Raw genomic sequence first — 12,897 nt, 5'->3', positions numbered from 1 at the left:
CAGGCCCACATTTTCGCTTGATGCAATTATTGAAAAATAACCGAATAAAATACATTTTTATTTTTCGTAAAAATCGATTATTTTTAGATTGAAAATTTCCAGTTCCAAGAAAACTTATTAAAAAATATTAAATCGATAATTTTGTTTCAAGAAATTATTACTTGGAACAATAAATATTTATTTTAGTAAAACCCTTATTTTTAGCCGTTTTTTCAAATTTGTCGCTTTCTCTTTGAAATAAAAAAATATATTTTATTTTTCCCATTGTATTTAGATAGGTATCGATCGATTAAAATATGTTTAAAGCTTTAATTTGATAGTGAATTTCTATGCCTCTCCCCCTTAACCGGCGAGGATGTCTCATGCGAGTGTGGGGAGGTGCAGGATGCAAAGCATATGTTGGTTTGCCCTCGAATTGGGATTGAGTGTGTTGAGGAGGACCTGTTGAAGGCCAATAACAGGGCGGTCTCCGCTGAAACGTTTTGGAAAGGAGCGGTGTGATCCCGGACACGATAAGTAAGTAAGTATCAAGAAATCGCGCGTCTCATAACAAAAACCGATAAGTCACACGTCATATCGATTAAAACCTAACAAAACATGTGCAAATTCACATTATGAAAAAAAAAAAATGATTTATAGAAACCAATTATTTAAAATTATATAAATAAATTTGTCATGCATTTATTGCAAAAAGGCCTTCATCAGTTAATAGAAATGGGGTAGTTTGAAAATAAAAGAAAAAAATAATGTTAAAACCAATCAGTTACACTTCACGCAGAAAAACATAATTTACCACTATTATTGATCATAATAGATTTTTGAGTTTCCACCGCGTGTTCGTCCTACTTCTTTTGCCGACGTTTTGGGCTCGTTGCAGAGCCCATTCTCTTGAGAGGAGGAAGAACACACAGCGGAGACCCAAAAATTCATTACGATAACAAAGAACCGTGAATATCTGTTAATGAATTATCGGTTTTTATAATCACACGCCACAATTGACAGTCGATATTTAAAGAATATGTACCTATATCAAAAGGGAAACGGAATGTGAAATAAAAAGGCAGAAAATAATTGCAAAAGTTTATTAGAGTTTTTAATATATATAACAACAATATAACAGATTAGGCATCATTCTAGTAATTGGTTATTGATTCGATACATAATAAGAAAATACTTTATTAGGTGTTTGTACTTCATAAACAATGTCTAGTAAAACGAGACATTCGATCACAGTAAATAAGTTTCATACTATATATTTATCTACTATCGACAGTCAAGATTTTATCACATATTAAATGGCAAGGTAATTGAAAATTGACTATAAAAACTATATACGTATTTAATATTATATTAATATCACATACCTAGTAGTAAATTGTAAGTTTTTAAATATAATATCTTAAATTATGACAAGAATAGTATTGCTAATCAAAAAATTGATTGAATTGATAACTTTCTAAACATTAACAATAAATTAATAACTAAGTAGTCTTGTAAATTCTTTAAAAAGTCTTCATTCTCATCTTTCATGGTAGCGTAGTGTGGTACTGGCAGGATCAGGCGGACGCATTTAGTCTGAGTCTGAGATAGTTATTACTTCCATCCATTGATGATATCAATGCTTCCATCCGATTTCGTCTGACCCAGCCACGGGTTTCGTATAAGTACCTGAAAAAAAAAAGAAATGGGAACATTAGACTTTTAGCTTTACAACTCGAAAGAATGTATACAACAGCACAACACACAATTAATTATTGATGACTAATCTCGACAACAGATGGCATTAGGAGTATTAGAGTTTAAATCATTAATATCTCAAAATTAAGAATAAGGATAATGTTATTTTTCCAGAGAAGGGCTCAATTATTACTCGTGTGCCACTATATTTGAGAAGATAATCAGAAATGTCGGCAAAAACATCTCCGCAAGACAATGCTGATCGAAGATTTATACTCGTAAATTAGCTAGGTATCAAATATTTTTGTTAGTCATTACAACCATGCACTTCAGTGGCGCACCCAGGGGGGGAGCCAAGGGGCCCTGGCACCCCCCAAAAAAGAAAATTATCAGAATGATTTTAAACATTGAAATTGAAAGCCAATAAACTATACCTTTGAGCTTAGACAAATAAAAACAGGGCAAAAAAATGATTTGTAATAATGCTCTAGCACCCTTTTTAGAAAAATTTCTTAGATTTTAATTTCTAACACAAAAATTTCGAAACACTAATGTCAAGTTTTTTAGAAACCCAATCCCTAATGGAACTGTCAAAAAATTCTCGGTGTCCACCCGAATACCGGAGTGGTGTAGGTCATGGCTGGGGAGGGCTGACAGGGCTCTAGCCTGAGGGCCCGGGCTGTGGGGGGCCCGGCGTGTCGGGTTGACCAGATAAGTGAGATAAACACACATCATAAATTAGCTTTAATAGTTTTTTACTTTTTTTTTTAATTTATACTTCATGGCCATGAATATTTTCAATTACTTATATAATTGTGCAATATATTTTTTGATTATTATGTGTCGATACTCGACAGCTCCATTATTAAAGTAGATGTATTAAAAATCGCCAATAATTCACTGTATAAGTACCTACCCATAATTTGAACTAAAACACAATATGAAAAACGTTAATGTAGTGTTTCACACTGCCTTTAATCTTATCGGTAGGTAGGGGGACTCCAAATATCCTAGCCTGAGGGCCCGTTTCAGGATGTAGGGACCATGGTGTAGGTACACCGAGTGCAATAGACCGATAAACGAGAAATTAGGCTGTGAAGAAGAAAAAGAGCCTATAGGACTAATTTACATTTTCTTCCTTGGGCCCCCCCCCAATATTAAATCCTGGGTGCGCCACTGATGCACTTAATGATTATCAAAACAATTAAAATAGTAACATACTCCTGTGAACTCCGAGCTTCGCCGAACCCGTCTTCTCCTTGGCCTCGGCTCACCATTTTGGCAATAGCCGCGGCCGTCCCCTTCTCTGTAAACAAAGAAAAGCGTGTTGTAAGTGATATTATCAAATAATTAAGAGTCAGTTTTTTAGTATAGACCGACACACACCTGCCTGTAAACAAGTGCACAATGTTTAAGTGCAGTTTTAATTAAATTGAGCAAAATACTGTCCAGATTATTTATTTAAGTCGATAGCAGTGCTTGCAGTGTTTCTGCGAGTGCACTCGCATAGAGGTAAAAGTATACAGACAGTAGTTGTATGATTTATTTACAGGAATGTGCAGTGGCGGCTCGACAACTTTCTAGGTGGTGGGGTTTAGAAATTAACGCTTTCGCTGCTGAATAGATAATGAGATTTTAATTGCCCCCTTTAAAATGCACGTTAATTACATCGATCGGCCGCCTGGTCATTACGCACCGTGTGCGTCTTCCGCGTCCAAAGTATTAATTATGAAATATACATACATACATACTTTCTCATTTTTACATTATATACCAAGCTACTTATAATAATATGATTTCATTAATGCGGAAATGAGTAATTTTTCAGAATAAATAATATGATTATCTGAGTCGTTACTTAATCACACCTAAAAAGCGTGCTTAAAAATATTAAGTTATTTAATAGTAATAATTATTATAGACTTACCATTATCAGTTTTGAACAACGACATACAGCGAGCGTTTTAAGTTGGTATATTATGACAATGATAAAAATATCGGATGTATGTTTTTGACATAATAACGATGTGGGGATGGTCCCTACGAACCCTTAAGGTAGAGCCGCCCCTGGGAATGTGTACATCGGCCTGTGCTAGAGTTATTAAAAAATGTGGCAATATACGAGGGTGGGTCAATAATTCCTTAGAAAAAAGCATTAAAACAGTTTTGATTTTTGTATTTTTTTTTTATTTCTCAACATAATCTCCTTGGAGCTCAATACACTTGGTTAGACGTTTCTCAATTTTTTTTAAACCATCAGAAAAATAAGTTTTCGGAAGGTCCTCAAAATAAGCATTTGTCCGATCGATGACTTCTTCATTTGAAAAAAAACGTTGTCCACTTAGCCATTTTTTTAAGTTTGGGAAAAGGAAAAAGTCACTGGGGGCTAAATCTGGCGAATACGGTGGGTGGTCGACCAATTCGAACTTCAATTCTTCAATTTTAGCCATTGATCGTAAACATGTGTGAACACGGGCATTGTCCTGATGAAAGAGGATTTTTTTCCTGGCCGTTTTTCTTCAATTTTGTTTTTTAGCTGGTCCAATAAAGATGCATAATAATCCCCTGTTATTGTTTTTCCTTTTTCCAAATAGTCAACGAAAATAATTTCACGTGCATCCCAAAATACAGTAGCCATAACCTTACCAGCTGATTTTACGGTTTTCGCCTTCTTTGGACATGGTTTGCCTTCGCAATCCACTGCTTTGACTGTTCTTTCGTCTCGGGAGTATAGTGGTGTATCCATGTTTCATCTACAGTCACAAAGCGACGAAAAAATTTATCCGGATTGCGTTGCATGAGCGACAACAGGGCTTTAGAGGCCACCACCCTATTGCGTTTATTGTCGACTGTGAGCAAACGCGGCACCCATCTTGCAGAAATATTTTTCATGCCCAATTTGTCATGTAAAATAGAAATGACGCTACCTTTTGAGATCCCTGTAACCTCAATTATCTCACTCAACTTTAATCTTCGGTCACTTAACACCATATCGTGGATTTTATTGATCATTTCTGGTGTAGTCACCTCTACAGGACGTCCTGAGCGTGGTTCATCCTTTGTTGATATACGACCACGTTTAAATTCATTTAACCAGTTATAAATAGTTGCAAGTGAAGGAGCAGATATGCCGTGAACTAAATCCAACTCATTTTTTATTTCCTTTGCTGTTAACCTTTTTATATTAAAATGTTTAATAACAGCTCTAAACTCAATTTTCCATTTTTCCATTTTCCACAAGCAAAATTTTTTTTTAAATGTACGAGAAACACACAACAACCCGACCAATCTGATTGAAACTGCGCAGCATACTGAATCGGTAGTGCCGCTGCATGAAAACAAACCGCTTACAGTACTAGTCGCGCCACCTGTCGGCTTTTTTAAGGACTTATTGACCCACCCTCGTATAATAGAAAAGTATTGCAAACTACACATACGATAATAATATGGCGATGGGGCTTTAATAATGTTATTCAGAGACAAACCACATTCACCGTCACAAAATATAGATATTAAATGCTGGGAAGATGTTTAAATGTTTAAAAAACAACAATACTAATTTTGTTAAAAAAATTGCCCCTTTGACGAAAAAGTTTGTCAACCCCTGCTCTAAACGAACATGATGACTATCTTTGATAAAGCCGCGTTGACACGGTCCAAGTACGATCCAAGTAGACTTGGATAGGAATAATTAGTATGAAGATGTGTCATCCAAGTGACAGCTTCATACTATTTATTCCTATCCAAGTTAACTTGGATAGAACTCGATCCAAGTACACTTGGACCAAGTGCCATCCAAGTGCACTCGTATGTGACATCTTCATACTAATTATTCCTATCCAAGCTACTTGGACCGCGTCCTACTCATCCAAGTTAACTTGGATAGGAATAAATAGTATGGAGCTGTCACTTGGATAGGAATAAATAGTATGAAGCTGTCACTTGGATGAGACATCTTCATACTAATTATTCCTATCCAAGTCTACTTGGATCGTACTTGGATCGAGTGCCATCCAAGTGACAGCTTCATACTATTTATTCCTATCCAAGTTAACTTGGATGGCACTCGTATGAGACATCTTCATACTAATTATTCCTATCCAAGCTACTTGGACCGCGTCCTACTCATCCAAGTTAACTTGGATAGGAATAAACAGTTTGAAGCTGTCACTTGGATGAGACATCTTCATAATAATTATTCCTATCCAAGTCTACTTGGATCGTACTTGGACCGTGTCAACGCGGCTTTACCCGGCTATCGTGTGATAGATAATTTTCATCAATACCATTTTCATTCGGATTTAACTTTCAAGACAGCACATCAATATTTGATTTCGAATAAACATATAAATTATATTAAAAATAACGTTAGGAAAGTTAACAGAAACAAATTTGAATCCGCCTAACACAACGATAAATATTTCAAAGTATTACGCAACCCGAATGCAATATAAATTATAATACAAACATAAATTGTGTGTTACATCGGCGTGTCACACACCAAAAATACACTCTGATCTGTTTTCCCAAACGCGCCTAAAGAAGTATAACTTTAAAAAACTACTTAAATATATTTAATTTTAAAAAATTGCTTACCCTAGCACCAATGGCTGTGGCTCTTCGGGGTGCGGTTGTATTGTATCATACTCGCGATACGGCTCTGAAAATAAAGAAAAATACATTTTTAGCTGTGAAAAAATTATAGTACAACAATAATACGGTTTAAGTTTGAATGATATTATACAGAAACAAAATCACAGGCACCGTCACAAAATATAGATATTAAATCCTGCCAAAAATGGAACAGAACAAGTTTAATAAACAACAATCCTAATGTTAAAAAACCTACTTAAATATATTAGGAAATATAAAAGTATAGAAAATTGCTTACTCTTTGTACCAATGGCTGCTTACTCTATGTACCAATGGCGACTCTGCGAGGGGCTGGTCATTGACCATCACAACCGGCAGCACCACCACATCCGGCAGTACCACCTCTGGCTGGTCGCGGACCACGTCTCTGGCCGGCACTCTTCCCCGTCTTTGGAGTGCTTCATCGGCAATGCTCTGAAAATAAAGAAAAATACAAATTTAGTTATACTTGGCATTTTTTACTTAAGGGCGGACGTGCTCAGCGTGGGTCAAAATGGAGCTTTTATTCTATTTTCAAAGCATGATCCTGACCATACCTTTAACGTTGTAGATAATCTATTTATATAATTTTGAAGCCTTATTATCCTTTATATTTATTTTAAACATTGGATGACTGCATAAAGTATTTTTATTGCATAAAATAGTATTCTTTTAAACCTCTCGCTCTAATGTTTTAGAATATAGTCATATTTCAGTACATAAATGTGCAGTGGTGTTAAGATTTTTTACATTTATTAATTTTTAAACGCATTTATAAAACCATCAGTATAATTTATATCGACATTATTATAGTGAAATATTTACGATAAAAAATATATATTGATAATCTCTGTGATCCCAAATTTGACAAGAATTAGGCATTTTATTATTCAAAAAATGGGCAAGATTAACACATTTGAAGATAATTCTAAAGATACTAATATATATAATATTAATGAGTAGCTTATAATGACTGTCTTTAGAATTATCTTCAAATGTGTTAATCTTGCCCATTTTTTGAATAATAAAATGTCTAATTGTTGTCAAATTTTGGATCACAGAGATTATCAATATAATTTTTTATCGTAAATATTTCACTATAATAATGTCGATATAAATTATACTGATGGTTTTATAAATGCGTTTAAAAATTAATAAACGTAAAAAATCTTAACACCACTGCACATTTAGGTATGTACTGAAATATGACTATATTCTAAAACATTAGAGCGAGAGGTTTAAAAGAATACTATTTTATGTAATAAAAATACTTTATGCAGTCATCAAATGTTTAAAATAAATATACGGCTTCAAAATTATATAAATAGATTATCTACAACGTTTAAAGTATGTCCAGGATCATGCTTTGAAAATAGAACAAAAGCTCCATTTTGACCTACGCTGAGCATGTACCCCCTTAACGGGAGGCCAATTTCAAATATGAATTTCACTGATTCGGTAACATAATTAAGTATTTACGCTAACTGACTTACGGAACACTGTTATGCTACAGAAGATAACATTCTAAATAATCGTACTAATTTACTTCGAAATGTCTTTTACAATCTTAGAAAAATACAAAATCGTCAAAAAAATACTTGTGTATTAATGTAAGAATCAAAATAAATGTATGCAATTAATTATTAGAAAAGTTTTTTCGCTTACCCGTTCCAATTCTGGAAAATTTCTGGGGTTTGGCATTATTTAATAATATAAATCTTTAGAGCGCACCGCACAATGACAGAAATCGACTCGCATCAACGAATAACGATATCAATGACAATGAATAACGATGACAATAATTATTATTGTCACCCGTCAGACTGATTTATGAACTCTGAATCAAATCACTTATAATTCATATCTTTCAACCTGAACGAAACAAATCAAACTAAACCATAGACAATATACGTACAAATTGTATGAGTAGAAAGTAGACCGGAAATGGTTTGAGATTTGACATTTGGTTCAGTGTATCATTGAAAATCAAACCGTTCTCGGACGATCAGAAATGGTTTTACATGAAACGTCAAACCAATTCGGACGATCTATAGACTAATGACGATCTGTCAAAGTGATGATAGGCATTATTCAGAATTTATAATATATCGTGAGATGTTCATATTAATATTTTAGACATTTACACCATAGGAGTTCACTTGAATTATATATATTACTAGCTGACCCGGCAAACGTTGTTCTGCCATATAAATTATTTCTAGTGAATATTTTGGTTGTTAAATAAAAAATAACGAATGTATCGTAAGTGTGTGGAGATGGGATCTATGACAGAAAGAGGAATGGAGCGCTGTAGACGATGACCGCCGATAAAAACAAAAAAACACCAACCATTCATTTTCTCAATTCAAAATGAGTAATGATGTTCATAACGAATGAATTACCTGTGACAGGATCTCATTGTTTAATGTTTATGCAATATCCGTCTTGTTCTTTCCAGAAAATTAGCGGATATTGGAGAGCGTCGTATGAACGGTGTGTGTCAGCGATGAACTCCAGATTATTGTTTCCTCTTTGAATCACAATTTCTCGCGTCGATGTGCCGTCGCCAACCATGATTCCAGCAATGTCGTCAACAACAGGCGCATTGAATCGACGCACATGCTCTCCAGCTGGTATTTTATCAGGATTGATGACAATAGCGTGATTGTCACTTTGCAATTCGTGTATGTGTGCTTTGAAGAATTTCAATAATTCATTTTGCTCATTCAATAGGGCGTCCAGTTCGCCGACGATGCGCCTGGCATTAGGCGAATTGAGGTTATTGTAGCCGCAACGTGCATCCACACGATTGATGTCCTCACCGCCCATGAAGTAGATGTGTAAAAAATTATGTGGTTCGTTTGGCATTGGCAGTTATGAGCCTACTTTGTGGTATACTTGGCCTTTGATTTTGAACGTAGAATGGAATTGTTGACCATTTGCCGCAGTATTGTGAACTATTTCTGTTGCTCCGAACGAAGTCATTTGAGCATGAATTGAATGTGCGAATGGACTTCAGGAACAGGTTTGAATCTGGAACCGTGCCGATAAGCAAGCCGTTCAATGGTTCTGGTGGTATCTCAATTTCTGGTAGTTGCACTTTTCCTGATGCGCAACACATCCCGGCTGACTATGTTTGAATTTGAGCGCATGACAATGTGGACATTCTTTGTCCATAGCACCAATCAGCACTTTCGGATGAGCGGAATATTCAATATCTGGCTCGTACTCGAATGCGAGACGAAGGAACGAAGCGGATGTAAATGCTCGATGTACTTGTTGGCGTTGTCAGTCATTTGCTCTGCGTGTGTTAACTACAAACCGGCGCGCTTGGCTCCGTTCCAATTGTCGTTGTTGATTTCGTTCAGCTCGTGCCTCTTGTGATTGAGGTGCACGCAATTGCGACATGCTCACACGTACGTTTTTGTTATCTTGTTGGATCTGTTCGTCTGTTCTTTCTGCTCTACTATTTTGCATGTTTGTAGCTTTATTCGTTCTATGGCCCAAATGGCCCCCCTTGCGTCTTGCTGGCATTGTGCACTGTAATACACACACACAAAAATAGATAAATCAAAATAAATCGTACAAAATTTTGCACGCACTGCGTTGTGATATGCCAAATGAAATGTCAAAATGACGCGACGCTTCTCTTGAATTCTTCTCGGACGTAGCGCCATCTGTCATTCAACAACATAAATAATTTCGTTCTGTTTGAAATACGAACGACGGTTAAATTTGTTCATAAAAAAATAATATAATCGCGATTAAAAAATGGGAGGGTGAGGGTAGGAGGGTAAAAATTTGGGGTTATAAGTATTTTTTAATGCCAAATAATAAAAAAAATACAAAAAAAAAATGTCAAAAAAATAAAAGAAAAATTTTTCTGGATAGAGATGCTCTAATCACCTAGCGGTATGAAATATACTTGTTGACCTATTCTCATACCTAACAAATATACATAAAAAAATTCATAAAAATCGGTCGAGCCATTTCGGAGGAGTGCGACCACAAACATCGTGACACGAGATTTTTATATATATAGAGATAGATTAATAATCCATACCTATTATTCATAACTAACCATATGCGGACAAGAAGCCGCTTTTGGTCTTATTATCCCAAAATCCAGCCATATTTTCTATGCAAAGAGTTCGATTTAATATCATTACATTACGTACTTATAAGTATTATCATGTCAGACCAAGAATTTATTTTCATTTTATTTACGTATATTTTGTAACGGAGATTCTAAACTAAAAACTGTCTTAAATCAACCCGGAATGATCAGGTTTTATATTATTAGGTACCTAACGAATTTTATCAATTTAATATCTTCGATTGTCGTATAAGTCACAATATCATACTGTCAACATGAATACAATCTTACAAGTGGGCAATTATGAAAAGTTTTATTCAAAAGTAATTTTTAAAAACTTTTTTCATACTTATAAATCTAATAAATGAACTAAATGGCTACCTATTCATGAAGCAATATTTATATTTTGTACATTTAAAATAAATGAATACGACAGTTTGTTAAATTTGTGTTATTGTAGACGACGATAGGTTAGAATTTCATAACAAGTTGATGTTTCAATAAATGTGTTTCTGTTATAGAGACTAATATGTTATTGAATTAATTTTAAGTACTGGCAACACTAATTAATCGTCAGAAAAGCGTTTCCGTGGACATTCTGCCAAACGGTCCCAAATCCAACAAATCAAACGGTTCCATTTGATTTGTTTTATTCAGGTTGAATGAAACGAACCTAATATAGTTAAGCCTAACAAGATAGAGAGTAAGAATAACATAAATATAAAGAAATTACATAAGAAAATTACATGAGAAAAATGAGGAAGAATTATAAATAATTAAATTATATACAAAAAAAGTAACATAAAAAATAATAATATATATATATATTATATAAGTATCTATTTGTACAAATATTTGGAGATAGCGCGTTTAAATGAAACAGGTGAATTATTTAAAGGATCAACGGTGGATAAATACATATTATAATTTAAACAAGAGCGCCGAATAAAAGAGTTTTGTGCATAATTAGAACCGCTACGACTGATATGGTACAAAGTTTGGTTTCGCGTAAATCTTGATGGACAATGGAAACCCACCCTTTCGAGTAGGTTTGGAGAGTCAACAAAACCATTGATAATTTTAAAAAGAAAATATTGATCAGATATAGAACGTCAACTTTCCAAAGATGGTACCATAAAAGTCGCAAAAGCAGCGGTCGAAATAGAATTAGATAAATCATAACAGTAAGCTTTAAAATTGACGTGCTTACGAAATCGCTTTTGTACCGCTTCGAGACGATTTATATATGTAACGTACTGTGGATTACACACGACAGAAGCAAACTCAACTATGGATCTAACATATTATGAGAAGTAAAGTACCTTCAGAACATCCGGTGATCTGAATGGTTTAGAGATCCGAAGAATAAAACCTAGTAATTTTAAAGCTTTATTGATAGTTTCATTGATATGTGCGTTAAAATTCATCTTATTATCCATTATAACACCCAGGTCACGTATTTTTGAGCTGCGATTCAAGGGTTCGACTCCTAGTTTGTATTCTGTGTTGATGGGGTTCATACTTCTGGAGAATGTTATTGACGAGCATTTGTTGACGTTTAGATAAACGTGATTCAATTGACAGTATCTACACAGTCTAATAAGGGACCCCTGCGGTACTCCAGATGGAATGTGTATAAAACTGGAAACGAATCCTTTAATTGCAACAGCTTGCGACCGATTTGAGATGTATGAAGAAATCCAACGAAATAAATCACCGTGAATCCCTAGGGCCCAAAGTTTTTAAAGTAAAATGCAGTGATTGATTTTATCGAAAGCTTTAGAAAAGTCCGTGTATATAGCGTCCACTTGTGTTTTACTGCCCATAGAATTAAGTATGAAATCAGTGAACTCGAGTAGGTTAGTTTCTACGGAGTGTCTCCTGAAAAAACCATGTTGATTTGGTGTGATGAAGTTACGTAGAGCTACAAAAATATGGTCGGAAATGATCCTTTCTAACAATTTTCCGAAAATATGAAGTTTGGATATCGGCCTGTAATTAGTAATGACGCTTTTGTCCCCACTTTTAAATATCGGAGTAATTAATGCTTTCTTCCATACATCAGGAAAACATCCGTTTTTAACAGAAAGGTTAAATAAAATTGATAATGGGGAGGCCAATTCTTCTCCACAAGAAGCAATCAAAATGGGAGGAATACGATCAGAACCTGCACCTTTATTTATGTCTATGTTTTTAATGTATGAAAGAACTGATTACGGAGTGAATATTATTGAACTAATTATCATAGTGCTAACATCTTGCAAAACAGGTGTTTGTAAGGATGACGGAATAAATACAGATTTAAAATAGTAATTGAATAAATTACATATAGATTTGCCATCTGAAACAATTTTTTCATCAAGGAGCATTTCACCGGGAATATTGGACCCATTGGATTTGGATTTAACGAACGACCAAAAACATTTTGAGTTTCGCTTAATGGATTTTTCTGCCCGTAAAATGAAGTATTCATAACATTTTTTAGCAAGGCG

General features: G+C 34.6%; 1 long non-coding RNA gene across 1 annotated transcript; it reads right to left on the bottom strand.

The window, feature by feature from the left end:
* Window positions 1-1,068: 1,068 nt before the first annotated feature.
* LOC147066383 (uncharacterized) lies at window positions 1,069-11,938 on the bottom strand. The gene is made up of 6 exons (XR_015071624.1): window positions 11,728-11,938; window positions 7,975-8,060; window positions 6,569-6,744; window positions 6,274-6,337; window positions 2,899-2,983; window positions 1,069-1,668 (listed from the first exon to the last, which is right to left on the bottom strand). It is a non-coding gene; the product is annotated as an uncharacterized LOC147066383 (long non-coding RNA).
* Between the last annotated feature and the right edge of the window lie 959 nt (window positions 11,939-12,897).

Source organism: Rhyacophila brunnea, unplaced genomic scaffold, assembly GCF_057557595.1.
Source record: "Rhyacophila brunnea isolate RB1 unplaced genomic scaffold, BYU_Rbru_1.0 scaffold_5, whole genome shotgun sequence".
NCBI lineage: Eukaryota > Metazoa > Arthropoda > Insecta > Trichoptera > Rhyacophilidae > Rhyacophila > Rhyacophila brunnea.
Note: the sequence above shows the minus strand (reverse complement) of the source record. Positions and strands in the feature narration are given on the sequence as shown.